Source organism: Psittacula echo, assembly GCF_963264785.1.
Source record: "Psittacula echo genome assembly, chromosome: 3".
NCBI lineage: Eukaryota > Metazoa > Chordata > Aves > Psittaciformes > Psittacidae > Psittacula > Psittacula echo.
Window position 1 is genome coordinate 94,606,495 of NC_137736.1, and position 21,980 is coordinate 94,628,474.

Consider the following 21,980-nt stretch of genomic DNA (forward strand, 5'->3'; position numbering starts at 1 on the left):
TTTTGATATTAATGAATATTATCCTATGGTTTTTCATCATTTTTACAGTCCTGAAAGATATTTTGTTTTCATTTTGTCTGTGTCCTAGGAAATTATAAGAAAACATGCAACATTATCTTTCAATATTAGAGGGAATTTGCTCTTCAATATTAGAAGAAAACCCAGAAATTGCTCACAAAATTCCCAGTAAGCCCCATGAGATTCTCTGATTTCTAGGTAAAAGCAAATTATTAAATTATTAAGCTAGCTGACAATAAACCAGGCTTAGACAACATGCATAACATTTCAAGATCAAAAATGAGATGATTCCCTGAGAGCAGAGAGACACTTTTTCCTTTTTTTTTTTTTCCTTTACTTCTTTAATTGCAAAATTCTGGCATGCTGCTTTGTATTCTTTGCAAGTTTTAATAAAGACAGTTTGCTGGTGGGTACCCAAAGTAAATGCATACGGAGATACCACTTTCTCTTTTAAGAAATGCCTGCAGTATGCAGTGTTTAACATTTTTATGCCTTTGTGACTCTATGTATCCTTGATTTCATCACTCCCTTGGTAGTGTAGCTTATTTTCAGAGTTAAACAAAGGCATTGGCAGAGAAACTACAAAGTGTTCTAATCTCCTGACCCTCACATTGATGGTTCAATATATTTTAGAACAACTAAAGATATGGAAGTGGAATTATGAAATAAGCAGGCACTTCAGAAGAATGTTCTATAAATTTATTGCTTTACTGCATAGTGGAACTGCTGTAGTTTTAAGAGAGCAAGGACATACATCTGGAAAATAAAACATAATGGTAATGGCTCACTTGAAGCAAAAGACAGAAACATTTATCAAATACAATTGTACAGAAAATGTAAGATTATTGGCTTCTTTGGGATTTATTAATTTGATATATCTCAATTTTTATCTGCGAAATGAGGATGAGGGAGATTGCCACACATCTGATGATTTGCAATCACTTTATAAACAGTTCTGATTTTATTTTTCACCTATACCTAAAATTCATCCAGCTAACTAGAGAAAGGTTCTTTCCTGTCAGCAGGCAGTTTCTTGCAATAGCACAAAGCACATATAGTCAAGCATCAAATGTCACCACATTGCCATCTTACTGTGGATGACTGGAATTTGCTTACTATTGTTAGTGGTGCTGAAAATTGCTACTAGATTCCACTGAGTTCGTCATGTATTGTCTAAACTGAAAACATGTTCAGGGACTGAACTGACCTTTTAGAAAACTGCACTTTCATCCTTAAAATGCTGGGCTATTGCAATATTTCATTTAAAAGGTTATTTAAACTTTTTGTTTCTTTTTTGGAAAAGGGTAAGGATTGTTGTGTGAAAGAAGCATCTTCATATAACTCTTCTGTGTCAAAAACCAGGGAAGAATAACAATCATTAGTCTACAGATGCTTCAAAAAAACAATGCAGAAAAGACCATAGCTGCTATTCTCTGTGAAAAGCAACCAGATAATTGTAATTAATATTTAATACTTGTGTTCAAGTCCTAACTGCTAGTAAGGTCTAATTTTACTGAAAGTGTCAGAAAGAAAATGTTTCTGTCTCTGCACATTCTGAGAAAGGATAAAAAGCAGAAAATATTTTTCTTCTGTGTTACTGACTTGTAACTGAGATACAGAGAAATGGTGAGCTGCCCACAGTCAGACAGAAAAATCTTCAAGAAACCAAGCAACTTAAACTCTGTTTCTTCACTACCAGTTAAATGTCACAAAAAAAAATATTTCCCACCATCAATTTGGCTGAAAACGGATTGATTACTTGTAGAACCTGACCACAGTATAACACCTGTGCTTTTAAAAGAAGGTAAAAGGAACTGAATCAGATTGCAAAGTTGCCAGCCTGAGGAGTGCTGACCACAAGCAGTCTTTTCCCCCACATTTTATCAGAGGAAGGGAAAAGAAGTATTAAAGATAGGATTAATCCTCTTTAAAGAGGAGAATGTGAGAAATGATTACTTCAAGCGCTGGTTGGCTGTAGTGCTAAGGGATCAAATTGTAGAAAAAAATAACAGCCTGCCTCCAAATGATAAATGAATATGTGAGCTTCTCTGATGGCGCACATGACTGTTTTTAGACTTAGAAGATGTGACAGAGGAAAATGAGCGGTCATGTAAGTGGCAGGGTAAGTGTATTAAAGGCATAGCATAAGAGAAATGAGCTGACATAAAGACCAGTGACCGTTAAGGAGAGGTGATAAAAAAGAGAAGGGAATATATTAAGGAAACGAGTTAACTATTTATGTTCTAAATCTTGTATAACCCTTACGTTAATGAAGAAAACGTAATTGTTCCAGGAGATAAGTGGAGGAAAGAGGAATTAGTAGGAGAGAGAAAGAAATGTGTTTGATATATATTTTATGATCATGATCATGAACTTTAGGTGGGTATTTAGCATTTCCAGTGGCTGACAGAAGGCTCAAACACATGTGGTCGAGTAAAGAAGACATGACAAACTAAGGTACAGCTCAACCACTTGTTCCTGGCCTGGCTCAGTCACCACGTAATGCAGATTGCCTGCAATAAAAAGTTTATATGAAATTGTGTGTGTTCTTGACACCATCTCTAGACATATCAAGGATGAGGGGGTCATTAAGAGTAGCCAACATGGTTTTACCAAGGGGAAGAGCAGTTGATGTAATCTACCTGGATTTGTGCAAAGCCTTTGATACTCCCACATGACATCCTTGTCTCTAAACTGGAGAGACATCAATTTGATGGGTGGACCACTCGGTGGATAAAGAAATGGCTGGATGGCTGCACACAGAGAGTTGTGGTCAATGGCTCAGTGTCCGGCTGGATACCAGTAACGAGTGGTGTCCCTCAGGGATCGTTGTTGGGACTGGTCTTGTTCAACATCTTTGTCGGTGACATGGACCGTGGGATTGAATGCGCTCTCAGCAAGTTTGCCGATGGCACCAAGCTTTGTGGTTTGGTTGATGTGCTGGAGGGAAGGAATGCCATCCAGAGGGACCTCAACAAGCTTGTGAGGTGGGCTGATGCCAACCTGATGAAGTTTAACCATGCCAAGTGCAAGGTCCTACGCCTGGGTTGAAGTAATCCCAGGCACAGCTACAGGTTGGGCAGAGAAGAGATTCAGATCAGCCTTGCAGAGAAGGACTTGGGGGTGTTGGTCAATGAGAAAATGAACATGAGCTGGTTTCACTGTGCGCTTGCAGCCCAGAAAGCCAACCATATCCTGGGCTGCATCAAAAGGAGCATGACCAGCAGGTTGAAGGAGGTGATCTTGCCCCTCTACTCTGCTCTTATGAGACCTCACTTGGAGTATTGTGTACAGTTCTGGTGTCCTCAACATAAAAAGGACATGGAACTGTTGGAACAAGTGCAGAGGAGGGCCACGAGGATGATCAGGGGACTGGAGCACCTCCCATATGAAGACAGGCTGAGAAAGTTGGTGCTGTTCAGCCTGGAGAAGAGAAGGCTGCGTGGAGACCTCATAGCAGCCTTCCAGTATCTGAAGGGGGCCTACAAGGATGCTGAGGATGGACTCTTCATCAGGGACTGTAGTGAGAGGACAAGGGGTAAGGGGTTCAAACTTAAACAGGGGAAGTTTAGATTGGATCTAAGGAAGAAATTCTTTACTGAGAGGGTGGTGAGGCACTGGAATGGATTGCCCAGGGAGTTTGTGAATGCTCCATCCTTGGCGGTGTTCAAGGCCAGGTTGGATGAGGCCTTGTGTGGCATGGTTTAGTGTGGAGTGTCCCTGCCCATGGCAGAGGGGTTGGAACTAGATGATCTTAAGGTCCTTTCCAACCTTAACTATTCTATGATTCTATGATTCTAAGTCATGTTTGACCAACCTTATAGCCTTCTATGAGGAAGTAACGAGGCGGATGGATGATGGTAGAGCAGTAGATGTGGTTTTTCTTGATTTCAATAAGGCATTTGATACTGTCTCCCATAGCATCCTCATAGATAAGCTAAGGAAGTGTGGGCTTGATGATCAGGTAGTAAGGTGGATCAAGAACTGGTTGAAAGGAAGAAGGCAGAGAGTTGCGGTCAATGGGGCAGAATCTATCTGGAGGTCTGTGACTAGTGGAGTCCCTCAGGGGTCGGTGCTGGGACCAGTGCTGTTTAATATTTTCATCAACGACCTGGATGAGGGAACTGAATGTACCCTCTGCAAGTTCGCTGATGACACTAAACTGGGTGGAGTGGCTGACATACCAGAAGGCTGTGTTGCGATTCAACGAGACCTGGACAGGCTGGAGAGTTGTGTGGGGAGAAACTTGATGAAATTCAGCAAGTGCAAGTGTAGAGTCTTGCATCTGGGGAAGAACAACCCCATGTACCAGTACAGGTTGGGGGTTGACCTGCTGGAAAGTAGTGAAGGGGAAAGGGACCTGGGGGTCCTGGTGGATAGGAGGATGACCATGAGCCAGCAATGTGCCCTTGTGGCCAAGAAGGCCAATGGCATCCTAGGGTGCATTAGAAAGGGTGTGGTTAGTAGGTCAAGAGAGGTTCTCCTCCCCCTCTACTCTGCCTTGGTGAGGCCGCATCTGGAATATTGTGTCTAGTTCTGGGCCCCTCAGTTCAAGAAGGACAGGGAATTGCTTGAAAGAGTCCAGCGCAGAGCCACAAAGATGATTAAGGGAGTGGAACATCTCCCTTATGAGTAAAGGCTGAGGGAGCTGGGTCTCTTTAGCTTGGAGGAGACTGAGGGGTGACCTCATCAGTGTTTACAAATATGTAAAGGGTGAGTGTCAGGATGATGGAGCTAGGTTTTTTTCAGTGATGTCCAGTGATAGGACAAGGGGTAATGGGTATAAACTGGAGCATAGGAGGTTCCATGTGAACGTCAGGAAAAACTTCTTTACTGTGAGAGTGACACAGCACTGGAACAGGTTGCCCAGGGGGGTTGTGGAGTCTCCTACGTTGAAGATATTCAAGGCCCAGCTGGACAAGTTCCTGTGTGATGTACTCTAGGTTACCCTGCTCTTGCAGGGGGGTTGGACTAGATGATCTTTTGAGGTCCCTTCCAACCCTTGGGATTCTGTGATCCTATGATTCTGTGTTGTCTCGCAGTGGGCTAGATTAAGAGTGCACATACATTAACTGAAGATTATTCAAGGAATGTGATTTATTAAGCTGGTATGGCCTGTGCATTTCAGCCACAAGTCTCAAACAAAAATGAACTAAATGAACTGAAATGAAGCTATTAAGGACTACTGCAAAATTATTAGACCAACATAATGTATTTTCTGCTAAGGAAATATCTACTGTGGTTCAGAAGATAGTATTAGATTGAGGATCACTTAAAAAGTGGGCTATTGTTTATTGAAGACAGCCATCTCACAAAGACTCTTCACTGATACAAAATTCTTGAAGCATTGTGTATTTATTTTTTTTTTAATGAAGCTGGATAAGAAAGGATTAGGAAACATTTTCTGCTAAGAAAGTAGCTGTCATACCCTCAGAAAAAGGTAGTACAGTGATGTTCACTTAAAGAGTGAATAGTTATAAGCAGGTGCCTTTTTTTTTTTGCTAAGAGGCCTTTTATGTAGAATTATAAATAGCTGTGGAAAGTAAGATGCCATGCAGTAACTATGGGAGTGAATGTTTCTGTTTAATAGTCAGTAATACATCTATGTTGCTGCACCAGCATACATATTATGGTTGTTTTACTTCACCAGGTCAAATATGCTGCAGATGTTCAAGGCACAAAATGATGCATAGCACTATATTGACCAAAACCAAATGCAACTATAATAGATACTTAAAAATAATAATTAAAACCCCTTCACAAACTGCAAACCACAAGTACTTATTCTGATGAAATAACAAACAAGCAAACTGGAAGTATGCCATTAATACTTAGTGCAAAATGGTGTGTGTGTGTGCATCAGTTCTTGCACCTTAATTTGAGAGATTAAAAACATAAATTAAAGTTGGATGAGAAAACCAAAACTATTTGGATCATAATCCATTTTATCACTTGATATAGTAAAACATTGCTCTGGTTCCATACATGTATATTTAGTGATTTATTGGTTTTGGGTGGTTTTTTTTGAAATAACTATCTAGTTGGAATTTTTACTCTTTCCTTTTAAGGGCGGTATAATATATTGTTGATAATTTCCATCAAAATCTGCTGAATGTGGAATGTGTGTTTTCCTTTATATTGACATTTTTCATAGGTAAATGTCGGATTTTCAGCTTTTTTTTTTTTTTTTTTTTCTTTCAGTAAATGTATACAGAACATTTTCTTTTAGGTCAGTATCATATTAATCCTTGCACCCACTGAAGTTCTGCATTTCCTCATAGGAACTATAGAATGCAGGACTTCTGAGTCTTGTAATTATGGCGCGTTTGGTTCATCACCATGGTACAACGACTTGCAAAGATCTTCTCGGAAAGATGTCCACTACATGAAGAATCCAAAACACAGTCAGAAAGAATATGTTCAAAAATCAATAAAATTTTATACTTGCCTATTATTACAGACCAGAAAAAGCACAAAAAATTTGGAAGATCAGGCTCTAAACAAGCTTTCTCATTTCATAACTCATTGTAAATTTATAAGCTGCTATGTTTTCTTCACACATATTTAAACATCATTGTGCAAGCCATATGTGTTCTATTGGTGGTTATTACAGGTGATAGGAATATTTAGGGACCACAGTTCTAACTTCCATTGATTTCACTAGGGATTCAGACACAAAAATCCTATTCAGTCAGGCACCTATGGACAGTTATGAAACCAGCAATCGTTACTTGTACTGTTGAGTGCTCACCAATTAATGAGTGTAAAACCTGTGTATTGAGAATGACATATTTGTCAGTCGTCCTCACTTCCCACAAACATTTTGGTTGATTTCCACCTATATGTACAACATGAAATGAGTGGAACAGTGCACTTTACTGAATCAATACAGAGCATGATGATTTAAAGTGTCAGGATATAAGGCACATCTAAGGAAAAACAGGAGGCAAGAATAGTAGCATTACTGAGAAATGAAATAGAATCAGCTGAAGAAAATGACATAAATACTTGAAATGACAGTAGAGAGAGTTTTGATAGAAATTTGGGTAATAAAGGCAGTCAGGTAATTCACTGATGTAGCTACAGATCTCTTGGGCAGTTAGAGCAGATATGGCAGTACACTCAGCATGGCCTTTTAGTGCTTGGCTTTAATCTTTATCAAGGTAAAAGTAATTCCGTTGATACTGATTTTGATAGAAACTAAGCAAAAACATAGAGGGATTCTTTTTTTTTCTCCCCAAAGAATTATAAATTATTCAAAAGGATGGGGAAAGAGAGGTAAGTTTCTTTTGTTTTGATGCTTTCAGTTTTGGGTTGTTTTTTTTTTTTGCTAAACAGCCTACATGGTTTGAGGCAGTTCTGTACATAACTCAGTGACTTGAGACAGGTATAAATAGGGTTCATATTGAGAACATGCAGTATCTAGCAAACAAAAAAACTTTTAGGTTTAGTTTGCTTATGAGCTTTCTTAGAAGAGAAACAAACTAAGCTTGATGTCACAAAGTCTGACTTTAAGGGAATGTGAAATGCTCGGTGGAATTTTGACTGAGGTGAGGTTTTATAACACTTAGGAAATACACTACTGAAACTGAAATACTGGAAGAAATAGCAGTTAAAATTCACTCTGGTATTACACAGCCAGGGAAACAGAGACCAAAGTGTGCTAACAGTAAATATCAATAATCTTGATATGTGTAAGAGAAAGGAAAAAAAAATTGCAGAAATTTTAAAATTCTAGAAAGAACAGTGAGAAAGTGAGAAAAAAAAATAGAATAGTGAAAACAAAAAGAAGACACAAGATAACTTTTTTTTGCATGAAAACCATTTTACTTCCAAATTCAGAAGCAGTATAAATAATATTAGCAACAATAAATGAATGCAGATGTCTAGTGCATGTACCACAAGTACTTGTATTAGGTTTGGCTGAGATTAATTTTTTTCATAGCAGTTAGTATGGGCCTATTTTTTGTATTTGTGGTGAAAACAGCATTCATAAGACACCACGTTTTCATGATTGCTGAGCAGCTCTTACACAAAGTCAGAGCTTTTTCTGATCTTAACATAGCCCCTCCAGTGAGTAGTCTGTGGGTGCACAAGTTGTTGGGAGGGGACACAGCCAGGACAGCTGACCCCAACAGACCATAGGGATATTCCATAACATACAACATCATGCTCAGCAATAAAAATTGGGATGTGGTGGGAGGTTTGCGGGGACTGCCATTGCATGGGGACTGGCTGGACATCAGCTGGCTAGTGGTGAACAATTGTTTATTTTCTTCCACTTGTTCTTCTTGGTTTTGTTTTCCATTGTTTAGGGGGGTTTTGGCAGGGGGAGAGCAGAGGGCAAAGGGAGGAGGGTGTGAACAAGTAGTTATGTGATACTTAGCTGCCTACCAGAGTTAAACCATGACAGCACTGAAGGTATTGGATGGTAATAGGTAACAATCAACCATAAGAAGTAAAATACAATAGAAAGAGCTTGCTTACCTGTATTTTTTTTGCCACAGTTTTGTCCCATCTCCTCTAACCACAAAAGCATTTCAACAAACAACCTAAGATTTGTTGTAGATAGCTGTTTGAATAGTGATGGGCTAAAAATACTACTGTCCAATTCTAGCTTAGTTAAACCATATAAACTTATTGAAGGTCAAGTCCCTTATGACCTAAATCTTCACAAATACAATTTTTGTCATTTCACAAGCATCACTGCAGCTAAACTTCTGGCCCAAGAAAAATTCTAATCCAGCAGCCTTCGTAATGACAGTAATCCAGGGCTGACATAGGAGTCAGTTGCCTAAAAGTATGTAACTACAGACAGGCTAGGCACCTTCTATCAGTCTTCCAGGCTTCCAGCTGCATCTCTATAAAGGCATGGCTTGCCTACATTTCCTGTGTTGTGTCTGCTAATATCACACATATCTCAAATACCCTAGGGTATCTGGTATCATATTTGGGCACTCAAGTTGACCTTTGATTTATTTCAACACTTTTATTTAAAACATTATGAAGAATACAACATTTAAAAAAGAATAGAAATAATGAAATACATAATTAAACTGGGCTTTTTAATCAATGCTTTCTACAACCTAAATAGACATTCGTTATATTTGCAAACTGTCCTGTTGCCAGTCTTCAACTCACTGAATCAGATGATGTAGCAATTTTTAAAATAAAAAAATCTCAAATTCTGTTTGTACAGTGCCTATAAACCTAACTCAGCTTATTTGAGTTCTGATTACAATGAGAGGAAATTTGCCTCAATGATTTGTTTCAGTTGTGTGTTTATATTTTGGCAGTCAAAATTTTCAGCATTTGATTGTCATTACTGCATTCAATAGTTCATAGAAGCATATCTATGCTTCAGAGTATGGACAAGCTGTGTAAAACCTTATTTCTTACATTTATCTAGGGTTTCTGACTCAGAGATGTAAAAACCCAGGATTAAACTAGTAAATAGACAATGACTCAGCCATGACTGCTTGCTCCCCTTTTTGATCTTTCTTTCCTTTCACAGAACAGCTTATTTCTTTTGTTCCTGGTCAAATATTCTATCATTTCTTGCACTTTTCTAGACTCTTTTCCACCCTTTTGCTCGCAAGAGGGGTTCGTATGTCAGTCTCCCTTGCTCTCTTTTTCATACCCAATGTCATAAGTTTCTCTCCCCTGCATGGTAGAGAAAGACTGTGGAAATAAAGATTTAAATTAACTTCCAACAGTCTACTTTTTTCTCATTTTCTTTCTTAAATTTTAAATTATGTCTCATTTTCCTCTACTGAGTACTCTCTTAGTCTATCTAAAAGAATTAAGACTATGAGAACAGGTTTTTTGAAATAGGTTACTTCCAGAATCACCTGCTGTGTTTCAGGACAGCCAGAACCCCCTTTCACCCAATGGGTGAAAGTCATCCAGGAATGGGATACCAGTTAGGAAGGAGACAAGGGAGATTGTGGAAGTGATGTGTCTATTCAGAGCACTGTCCTAGCAACTTGCAATTGTGGCTGTTTCTAAAATTTGAGTTCAGCTCTGGCCCTGAAGCACAGAAGTGGTACAACACCTTGCTTTATACAGCAATGCAAAGAGCAGGTGCAACTGGCCACCCACTTGCTGATATGTTCTAGAATTGAAGTAGTCCAAAGGATTTCACAGTGAAATACATTCACACAGGTGCTGCTTAAAAAACACTAAAGTATAATACTTCATTGCCATACATACACATACACAAGTCTATGGAGCCGAAAGGGTGCTGAAGTAGCTGTCAGAGGAGCTTACTAAGCCACTCTCCATTTATCAGCAGTCCTGGTCTGGTGGGCACATACCAGAGGATTGGAGGCTGGCCATCATGGCACCTATCTACAAAAAAGGCAGGCAGGAGGATCCTGGAAGCTACAGGCCTGTGAGCCTGACCTCAATGCTGGGAAAAGTCATGGAGCACATAATCCTAAATGAGATTATGCAGCATGTGTGGGAAAATGGAGGGATAGGCTTAGTCAGCATGGGTTCATGAAGGGCAGGTCCTGCTTGACTAACCTGATATCCTTCTACGATAAAGTGACCAGCCTGGCTGATGAGGGAAAGGCAGCAGAAATTGTCTATTTGCACTTCAGTAAAGCATTTGACACTGTAAAGGGTAAAGGTTGGACTTGATTATCTTAAAGGTCTTTTTTAACCTAGTTGATTCTATGAGTCTATGATTCTATCATGGAAGTATAGCTATTAGAATACAAGATGCCCATTCTAGGATTTACAGGCATCACTCTCCTTAACTTCTGTGGCAGATCAACTTGGCTGCTTTAGTTTAATCACAGATACTTTACTGCTTTATTAAATCTGCCCAATAAGGGTAAAAGTATCCCTTACTGAAAAAAAAGCATAAAGTCTGAAAATATTGTAGGATTGAAATACATTTACTGTACCAACTAGATTTCTGTTTTAAATTGTTGGATGGGGAAAAATTAAGTATAGAAGGAACTAAAATGAAATGCACTTGTAATGTCAAAAGATGACGACTAAAAGATTGTAAAAATGCTTCCTATGTCTTAAATATATCATGATTCTAACATTTAATCTTTGTAGATTATTTAAAAAAAAATGCTTAAAGGACTGCATATTTTATGCTCCTGACAAAAACCATTTGCATAGTTCCATTTGCCATTTGTTCACCCTGCAGGAATAATATCAGTTTCTTTCTTATATTTTAAATACTGAAAAGCTTTCTGCTAATAGCAAGAAAGCAATGGTTTGTTTCAAGCTAATACTGTCTTGGTCACATGAGTCCTGATATTTAAAGTACTTTAATCAATATGAAAGAATAACAGATGCAGAGCTTTCCAAATACAATGATATTTACTGTATAAATCTTCTTCGATAGCAAGTTGGAAAAGAAATACTTACAGGGCTTTTCTTCACAAAATAAGATTTTAGCCTCAAGGCCTGCATTTATTTTCCAATTTCTCTTTTCTACAAGGCCTCTTGAAACAGCAGGTTTCTCTCCTTGTCCTCTTTCTAACACAATTGGCCAGTCACTCATTTGGCTTCATATGAATTCTATATCAGCTGCAAACATACAAAAAAAAAAAAAAAAAGAAATTGGAAATAGGAAATTCTTTCAGATATCTGTCCCATTTCTCCACCACCACAAGGCTATTCCTTACTGTACAGTCTACAGTGTGCTGGTCAGTCTAGTTTATGTGACATAAATAGTGGAAACTCCTGTGTTTTTCTGGACTCTGTCCCTTAAACTACAAAATTTTGCTGTTAAGAAACATTACTTTGGATTATGTCTTCTAATGATTCTTTGTTTCCAGCAAAATATTATTGGTGGTATTAGTTTGAATTGGAGGAAATGTTGTACTGCAGAGAAGTGATCTTGAATGCCATAAGAAAGACCTATTGTCTCATGTGTGGCATTTCTGACTTCTAAATCATATGCTAGCTAAAAAAAAATCCTTATCACTGGAAAGCAACCACTTTTGACTCTACCAGTAAAAAATGGGCACGAAGGATCAAGGAAAAGAATGAATTTGGGAGCTGAAGATAAAAAAGAAAAAAGAACCAGAACAAAGAGTAGAAGCAACCAGTACAGTTGGATTGATGAAAAAACTGAATAGCTCTTAGCTTAAAATCAATAGTATGTTCAGTCATGTGGCAAGTAGAATTCCATGTGGTTGAATGAGTTATTGATGTGGGAGTTTATTTATTTTGCTGCATGCAAGGTATCACAAGCCAAACTTCAGGAGAGTGATTAACGTGGCTGAAAAATATTCTTGTAGATTCAGCTGGAAGTTCTGTTTCAGGATGTTGTCTCTGCCCACGTGTGATAGCAATGAAACTGTGTTAGCAAGAAGCACATTTAAATACCTTGGCGTTTGAGGGCTAACCACCAACAGCTAGGGATGAAAGGGAAGTTCTGTAAAGGGAACCTCTACAATGAGGACTTTGATAATTCTTTTTTTTTTTAAAATTAATTTCCCCTGGGAGGGATTGTGGCCAACCAGCTGTGTGGTGCTGAGTTATCGGCTGGGGTTAAACCACGACATCTGGGCCAAATATGGCCCATTTTAAATTTCACTATATTTGCCATATGTACTAGTAAGGAAACTAAAAAAAAAAAGCTATTCCTATACCCAATTCAGCCCACCAACTTCTAGCCTAATTTGTCAATCAATAATTAACTAATTAATTGTTTATTAATTTAGTATTGTATTATTGCATTGATTTATTATTAATTAATTAATTCATCAGAGAACCATAATTCCTAAAGAATTATACATTTTTTTTGTCTATTTCCTTGCTATTTACATCATTGAAGGGCAGATCTTTAAGGAGAATGCAGTTACAGCCTTCATAAACATGAATACATTTCAGGAGAAAGGATAATGAAATTAATTTTTGGCAGTTACTCTGAAACATGTTTGTCTTGGGTCCAGCGTACCAGTAATTTTTTCTCCTTCTTAGTAGCTGGTGCAGTGCTGTGGTTTTGACTTTCGGCCTGGGAATAATATTGATAACACTGGTGTTTTTAGTTGCTGCTCAGTAATGTTTACTCTGACCAAGGACTTTCTGAGTCTCATGCTCTGCCAGGGAGAAGGGGAAGCCGGGAGGAAGCAGAGACAGAACACCTGACCCAAACTAAGCAAAGAGGTATTCCATACCACAGCACGTCATCCCCACTGTATAAACTGGGGGCAATTACCCGGAAGGGTTAGATCACTGCTTGGTCGGGCTGGGTATCGGTTGGTGGGTGGTGAGCAGTTGTATTCTCTTCCCGTGTTATTTCCCTTATCATTATTATTACTGGTGGTAACAGTAGTGGTTTGTGTTATACCTTAGTTACTGGACTGTTCTTATCTCAACCCGTGGGAGTTTCATTCTTTTGATTCTCCTCCTCATCCCTCTGGGAGCAGGGGGGACGAAGAGGGGGAGTGAGAGAGACTGAGAGGCTGACTGAATTTAAACCACGACAATGTTCCTGATTTCTAGCTTTAATTTTGTAATTTTGAGGACTCTTATATCTCCTTATCTTTCACAGCTTGTGACAGAATTTGCAAGGCATAAATTTATAATGATGGAAAAACAATTCCTTTATTATTGTTTTACATTATTATGAAATAATTAGTATAGTGATTTGTATCCTCTTCCTAACTACAATTTGCTAAATATTTTTGTTTAGAATACACTACACATTACAATAAAAGATTTTGTTCTAATTTAAGTTCATTAGGTTCCAGTTCTTACCTTTCTTTCATTTGAATTTTTACTTTCTGTGATATTTTTTCCAACAGAAAAAGTTCATCAGAATTTCAAAGTGTCATGAGCACTTAACAAGACAAAATCAGCTTAGTCAGTTACTGTAGTGACTGTCAAGTTGATTTCATTTCCTATCAGTTTATGGGTACAGTCTACTAGTCAATAAAAGTAATTATAATTGAAAAGATTTTATATCAAAATTTCATATCCTTAAAATGGAAAAGTTTTATTCTGAAATTTTTTCTTTACATGTTATAGAAGAAGGTGTGCTTATCTGCAGAAATTTACACTCATTACTCTAAAACTCCAGTAAACTAGGTGATTGAACAGGTTCCTTTTGGATTTAAAATCTGTTAATATATTTTATATAACCTTTATCTTCCACCACATACATCTCAAAGACTAAGCAGATGCAAGGGCTTTCTGTATAATCCTTTTTTCCTAGCAATTTACCATCCTAGCACTCACTTTCAAATTAAGCAAACAAGAGACTTCACAGAAATATACAATTCCTGATAACACTATCTATTTTTTCAATCCTTTTTATCACCTTCATAATAGCAGATCTCATTAGCAGAATTTTCAAAAATACATCGTCAAATGCAAGCATAATTTTCACTTGCTCAACTCTGAGTCTCCCTAAGAGCTGCTGAGGGCTGCTAGTCACAAGAGTTGCTATCATCTTGCTGTAATATTTTTTATTAATCATCCACTGACTTTCTTTTTCTCAGTGAAACCACTTTGCAAAAGTGTAATCCGTTTTTGTCCCCGTCATTGATACAATATACAACATAGAGTATCACTACTTGGATGTGGAATCCCAGAGCATTAATGATGTATTTCATATTCTTAGAGCACATTCGATAGTCTCAAACATATAAACACTTCCTCATGAAACTTCCTCCTATCACTCAATAAAATTCTTATTAAACAGTATGTCATAAATGCAGTAGTTGAACCCTAAATGAGAATATTACTGAAAACCTAATGAGAAGATCACAGAATCACAGAATGATTGAAGTTGTAAGGGACCTCTGAAGGTCGTGTGCTCCAACCCTCTGCTCAAGCAGGGCTGCCTGGAGCCAGTTGCCCAGGATCTTGCGCAAATAGCTTTTGAACATCTACAAGGCTGGAGCATCCACAACTTTCCTCAGAAACTTCTGCCAGTACACAGTCACCCTCACAGTGAAAAAAGAGTGTTTCCTGATGTTCAGGAAGAACCTCCCGTGTTTCAGTTTGTGCCCATTGATTCTTATCCTGCCACTGGGCATCAATGAGAAAAGCCTGGCTGGGTCTTCTTTGAGTCTCCCTTTAGCTATTTATATACAGTGATAAAATCCCCCTGAACCTTCCCTGCTCTAAGCTGAACATTGCAATTCTCTCAGCCTTTCCTCACAGAAGAGATGTTCCAGTACTTTTATCATCTTTGTGGCCCTGTTGTGGGCTGTCTCCAGTATGTCCATCTCTTTAGAATGTACTTGTGCCTGGGATTATTTCTCCCCAGGTGTAGGACATTGCACTTCTCATTGCTGAACTCCATTAAGTTCCTGTTGAGGACCCTCTGGATAACAGCAAGACCCCCTGGTGTACCAGCCACTCCTACCAGTTTTGTATCATGCTCATCCTTATCTTGTTACTGGCCTTTTCCCTGGATCATTATTAGAGTAGCATGCTTGGTACCTTTATCGCCATGCACATTGATGTCAATATGTTAAATACACAACGTAACTTTAATCTTCTTTTTTTCTCTTTGAATTTCATGAGAGGCTATACACCTTGTAGTTGATACATTTCTGAGATTAACACCTATGTCTGTTCTTGTGTGGGTGATAGGACGTGGCTGAATACTCTGACGGCTAATCAGAGGTTGTTAATTAGGTTTGATTTTGAAATAGTTCCCCTTTCCTACAGGATTTACATTTCAGCTTGTGGCTCTCATAGTGTCTTCTTCAAATACCTTCTGTGAGGGTAGTGAGGCACTGGAACAGGTCCCCAGAGAAGTGGTAAATGCTCCATCCCTGGCAATGTTCAAGGCCAGGTTGGACAGAGCCTTGGGTGAAATAGTCTAGTGTGAGGTGTCCCTGCCCATGTCAGGGGGTTGGAACTTGATGACCTTAAGGTCCTATCCAACCCTAACCATTCTAGGATTCTATGGCTATGAAATACATCATAACTATATATTTCAGGGACTCTCACTGCAACTTCGACAATTTACATTATAAACAAAAAAATGTCCCCACAATCCATTTCCAGGATATAGCACATACATTAAAAGAGAGACAGATTAAAGGAAAGAGAAAATGAGACAAGCAATATCTTTTTCACTAACTTTGGGATTTGCAAGAAAAAAAAAGATACAAAAATTAGTAGGTGTGATAAGGCATAAAAATAATCTTTTGCAACTACAGTAGTAGTACTTCAAAGTATTTATGTGTTTGAAATTTTCATATCAAGTGGAATTATCCATTGTAAGTATAAGAAATAGCTCCCAGTATTGTAGAAGTGAGAGAAAAATAATGGGAGGCAGGAAGGGAGGAAGCTTTCTAAGTTATCATGCTTTGCTACTGATGTTAACTTGTTTACATGTCACAGCATAGAAATCCGAAATATTCAACATTAAAAGGAAATAATCTGGCATTGGGAAATCCTAAAACTTTTCAGGTTAGGAATGGTTAAGAAACTTGTACCTTTTCAGGTCTTTCTTGACATCACTGTGTTGCGCAGATTTCCTGTCAAAGGACAACCTTCAAACTTGCTTTCTATATCTTAGTTGTCCTGGGTTCAGCTCTAGCAGTTATTTTTCTGCTTCCTAATAGCTGGTGCAGTGCTGTGTTTTTGACTTTCAGCCTGAGAACAGCGCTGATAACACCGATGTTATTAGTTGTTGCTAAGTAATGTTTACTCTGACCAAGGAATTTCTATTTCTGAGTCTCATGCTCTGCCAGTGAGGAGGGGAACAGGAATCCAGGAGGAAGCAGAGACAGGACAACTGACCCAAACTAGCCACTAGTATTGACTTGGGCTTGACTTTTTATAATTAGTGGATGTAAACAGACATTTAGTTGATGTAGTTCATTTTGTCTTTAGAAGTATGTCTAAAGTTAGAAGACATTACCTTAATGTTTATACCTTCTGAGATAGATAATGGAATAGTAAAGACTGATGATGAAATATTTTTGCTCAGGTGTTATCAAGTATTCATAGCATGTCATATAAGCTCTTCCCTTAAACAATCTTAAGAATTTTGCATGTGCATACTTACAAATATGTGTATATATGTATGCATTTGTGTGTATGCATATATGCATATGTATGTACAGGTACATATATGCACATATATATTCAAAGCATAAAACCTGTATACATCTAAAATATGTATATCCATACTCAAAGCACAACATCTTAATTTTAAGAACCTGAAACAAGAATATAAATAAAAGATCAATGTCATAGAAACATTTTAATTCAAGAGCATCAGCTAAATATTATCCCATAGCCATCATTCATGTTTACAGCAGAATTTTTTTTTAATGTTTCTTATCTGATTGCTTATGTTTGCTTTTATTGCACATATCTCTTTGATCTCTAAACCAGCTATAATTGTGATGTTTTCAACATGTTTTATGTTTCTACAACTGCTGTGCTCTATCAGGTTTGGTACTTATACTGTCAAGTTCATTTTTTTTATGTTCTTTCATCTTTGTTGCAGGTGCCCTTTGTTTATGAAATCTAATATTAACATTTAAGTGCATGTTTCAAAGGATATGGACCAAAAGATGTCAAACATGCATTCACGTTATAATTTGCCTATATTAAGCATTTTTTGCTGCAGAAATACACAATAAGCACCTAATAGATATGGTCTTTTTTTGTGCTAATGGCTGTTATTTATTGCTTGAGTTAGATAGACATGCAGTAATCATATCAGGAAGGCTTTGCATCTACAGCTGTTATCATTAAATTTAGTTTTCTTTTTGATGCTTTTGTTTTGTTTTGTTTTGTTTTGTTTTTTTTATATCCTATTTAGTGGGTTGCATTTGGTTTCTGTTTATCTTTACAGTGCCCAAGTGTCAGACATCTTTATAGTTTAGAGCCTGAGATGTTCCTTGGATTGGTGCTGAAAGGGCGATCGCCTCTCGCTGGCTGTCTGTCTCTACATCTGCCTTCTCCTTTCCCTCTCTCTCAATGTGGAAAATTTCAATAATGCAAGAGAACACTGAATGAAATGTTGTTAGAATGCTTTTAATAAAACTTGAAAAAATGCATTTTCCCTTAAAATAATGTTATAACCTAGACACCCAGGTGCTGAATGCCTAATTAGTGCTTGAAAGAATATTCCTCAACAAAATATGTATTATTTAATATGCTAATTCAACTTATTATTTTCTATTAAAAGAAAGCTATTATTACAAATGGGTAAGTCTGATTTCATTGTAAACTGTCAGGAAGAAATGCATTTCACTCACAAAATATTAAGGTCAGAGAGCCATTTATGCCAGAATTAATATATGGGGTCAATGACTGCCGTAATGACATCTGAGCCATTTGTGACATTGCATTGCATTTAAAGTAAAAGCACAGGTGTTACAAGAGGAAGAATTTGACAACTGATAGAGAAAATGGTAACTGTAATTATGTACAGAACTTCCATAGGATTGCAAGTAGTGTTGAACGAACACTTCAGTGGGATGGGTTAAAAGAACAAATCTCAGAGGAAAAGAGAACAGTGTAAATACATGGTTGATTCAGCAGGCCCTCCTGCAAGCACCTACTGAATCCCAGGCGAACATGTTTCACTTTTCCTAGTAATTAAAAGAGGAATCCATGTGGCATTCTTTTCGTAATACTTTTGTCTGATAGGACCCTGTAGTATTGGTGTTAATGTGCAGAGGCAACAAGGAATGCCTTGAATTCTTTATATACCAATTCACCAGTTCCTGCAAACACACACACTAATTTGAACATTCTCTTCTACACAACAAGGTAAGTGTAGAAAATTCAATACTAGTCCCTATTTTCTAAGCAAAGCTCAAAGCCCCTTCCCTTACTCAAGAGAGAATAAAACCCCATCATTAGTAATGATAATAGACAATGAAAAATTTAAAAAAGACTGAGATATCAGGGTGGACTACCAGCATCCTGTAGCTGTATATACAGATGTTAGCACCTTTAATTTGCTTTTTTTGTGTGTCATTTTGCAACTTGATAGAATGCTAATACACAAACTTACTTTTAAAGTAATTTATTTTTTCAAACAACACTGCTGGTATTTTTATTCTAGGTCTTTAATCTTCCATACAAAACTGGAACATTGCCATCAAAAATCAGTTAACAGAATCTGAATTTCTTAACTTTTCTAGTTATCTTACGCCCATACCTACAAAAGGATTTTCTTGGTATATTCTTCCACTTTTGTATTCTTTAGCTGATCTTCCAGACTGTCTGTTGTTTGTTTGTTTATAACAAGAAAGTCTTCCTCTTATAAATTCTAGTATCTTTTATAATATTCGGGCTTTTTTTTAAAACCTTTTCTTAAGAGCTTGTTCTACTTCTCATCACTGTTATTGCAACATGTAATTCAGTGTTTGGTATGAAGGAACTTGTTTAGTAACCAAAAGACACATTGCGACTTATTAAAATGCTTAATAGAATTTGTGTATTCCTTCACCACACCACTTTGTTGTAAGCATCAGACTTTTCCTTATAAGCTGTTCAATTCTGAAATTGCCTATAAAGAGCCAAAATTATGAACAGAGATATCAGAAAATGGTAAAAAAGGGATGCATCAGGGTAATCAGACTTCAAAGAGCTCTATTCATTTTTGGCACCATTCTATCTATATTGTCTTTTACATGATGTAAAACATGTTTTATTATGCAGAATTAACATTGGGAAATGTCTTAATAGCCAATCAGATGAATTCAGTGATCATCTCTTAATTTAACGAGGATATGATTCTATAGCTCTGAAAATCTAGCTTAGTCCATTTTACTACTTTTATCATAGTAATTACATCAACATAAAGAACAATTAGGTGACTCAACACACAGTACGCAAATTAGCAGCTTCCATTAAAGTAGGTTTATAGCCCTCTTGAGTAAGACTTCTGAGTAGCTAAGTGTACAGAGACCAAATTCTGGGAATTTGTTCTACTAAAATTTCATTGTATACTCTCTTTGGTATTTATATCTATACTAAAAACACAAATCAAAGTAATTCTGCTATATGTGTTTACAGTGTGTGAGTGTCTAACATGTTTATTACTTTGAGGGCTGACTCCTTTCAACTGTTCTTTTTTATTAAGATTTCAATGTAAACTGACAACTTACCCTAAGGATTTAGGATTATTTTTTTTTCCCCTGTCTTTTCAAGAATTGCCACTAGAAACTATGTGATTTTGGCGGGGTTTTTGTTGTTTGTTTGGTTTGATTGTGGGTTTTTTCTTTCTTTTGTTTTCCAGTTTACAAAACAGACTGAGTAGACCTGAATACATATACATTGTACTACAAAAAGTAAAGCAATCCCTCATGTACCAGATCAGAATATTTGCATATGCTCTCTCAGGACTATTCATTCAGCACCCCTGTGTTATCTCATCCTAGGGCTTTAATGCAGTAAGGGTGAATTTCAGTTTTAAAATTCCTCTAGCAAAAGTTCTATTCAGAGTCCCAGTTTTTTCTCCTCCTGGCTGGTTACTTCCACTTTAATATAGCAGTTTGCCTCTGCCTTAGTTGTATTGACATGACTGTCAGCAGAGACATACTTTAAATCAGTTCACTGAAATTATTTAGGTAAAATAAAAGACCAAACAAACAAACAAACAAAAAACCAAGCAAACAAAAAACCCCAGAAAAAGTTTATTTCAAAACTCTGATCATTTTGGGATTTTGTAGCAAAGATTTGCTATGAATTTTAGCATAACAAGGTCCACTGATCTACTTCAGGGAGGAGGGAAGAATGCCTGGATGTAGAAGTGTAGGTAGAAACTTGTTAAACATTTTTCAACTAAGAGACAGCCAAGTATCTGCTTGTGGCAAGGGAGGAGGCAGGCTATAGGGCAGCTTGGCAGGCACTGGAAAACAACGTCCCTTTTCATACATACTTTTAGTGAAAGGTATAATGCAATTTCCATTTGTTATGCTTAGAAACAGAAAACGTGAAAGCAGTTCTTGCCAAGAGTCGCACTACATTCATTTATCTGTTTCAGAATTAGTCTGAGCTTTTATTCTAATTTGATGAAGAGTAAATTTTGATCAAGAAAAAATATTTTCGTGTTTGCATTAGTTTTCAAGGAGTTCATCAGCAAAATCATGAACAGGATTTATTTATTTATTTATTTATTTATGTGCTCATTCATGTCATTTGTCTCTGTGGTCAAACCACAGGAAACAGAAGGTCTGGAGTCTTAAAAGTCCCTCAGCATCTCCCTACTTCTTGTAGGCATCTTAATTTTTAGCCAGCATTTTTCACAATTGATGATTGCATCCTGGTGCTGGAGTTATTCAGCTTTCTTTGCAACAGCTTAATTGAATAACTTGTATATAGTACAGTTATTAAACAGATAGCAAGCTGTCCTGGATTCACCAGTAGCAGTCATTTTTCTCCTTCTTAGTAGCTGGTGCAGTGCTGTGGTTTTGACTTTTGGCTTGGGAACAGCGCTGAGAATATTGATGGTTCTAGTTGCTGCTCAGTAATGTTTACTCTGACCAAAGACTTTCTGAGTCTCATGCTCTGCCAGGGAGAAGAGGAGGCTGGGAGGAAGCAGAGACAGGGCACCTGACCCAAACTAACCAAAGAGGTATTCCATACCATAGCACATCATCCCCACTGTATAAACTGGGGGCAGTTACCCGGTAGGGTTAGATCACTGCTCAGCAAGGCTGGGTATTGGTCAGCGGGTGGTGAGAGGTTATGTTCTCTTCCCTTGTTATTTCCCTTATCATTATTATTATTGGTGGTAGCAGTAGTGGTTTGTGTTATACCTTAATTACTGGACTGTTCTTATCTCAACCCATGGGAGTTACATTCTTTCGATTCTCCTTCTCATCCCTCTGGGAGCCAGGGGGGGAGGAAGTGAGCAAGCAAGCTGCATGGCTGACTGGGCTTAAACCATGACACAAGCTTTTCAAGAGTCCTACTCTGAATCATGGTGTATGATAGCTAGATTTTCAAATGATATGGAGAGTGGCCTTCATTACCATCATGACTCAGTCCTT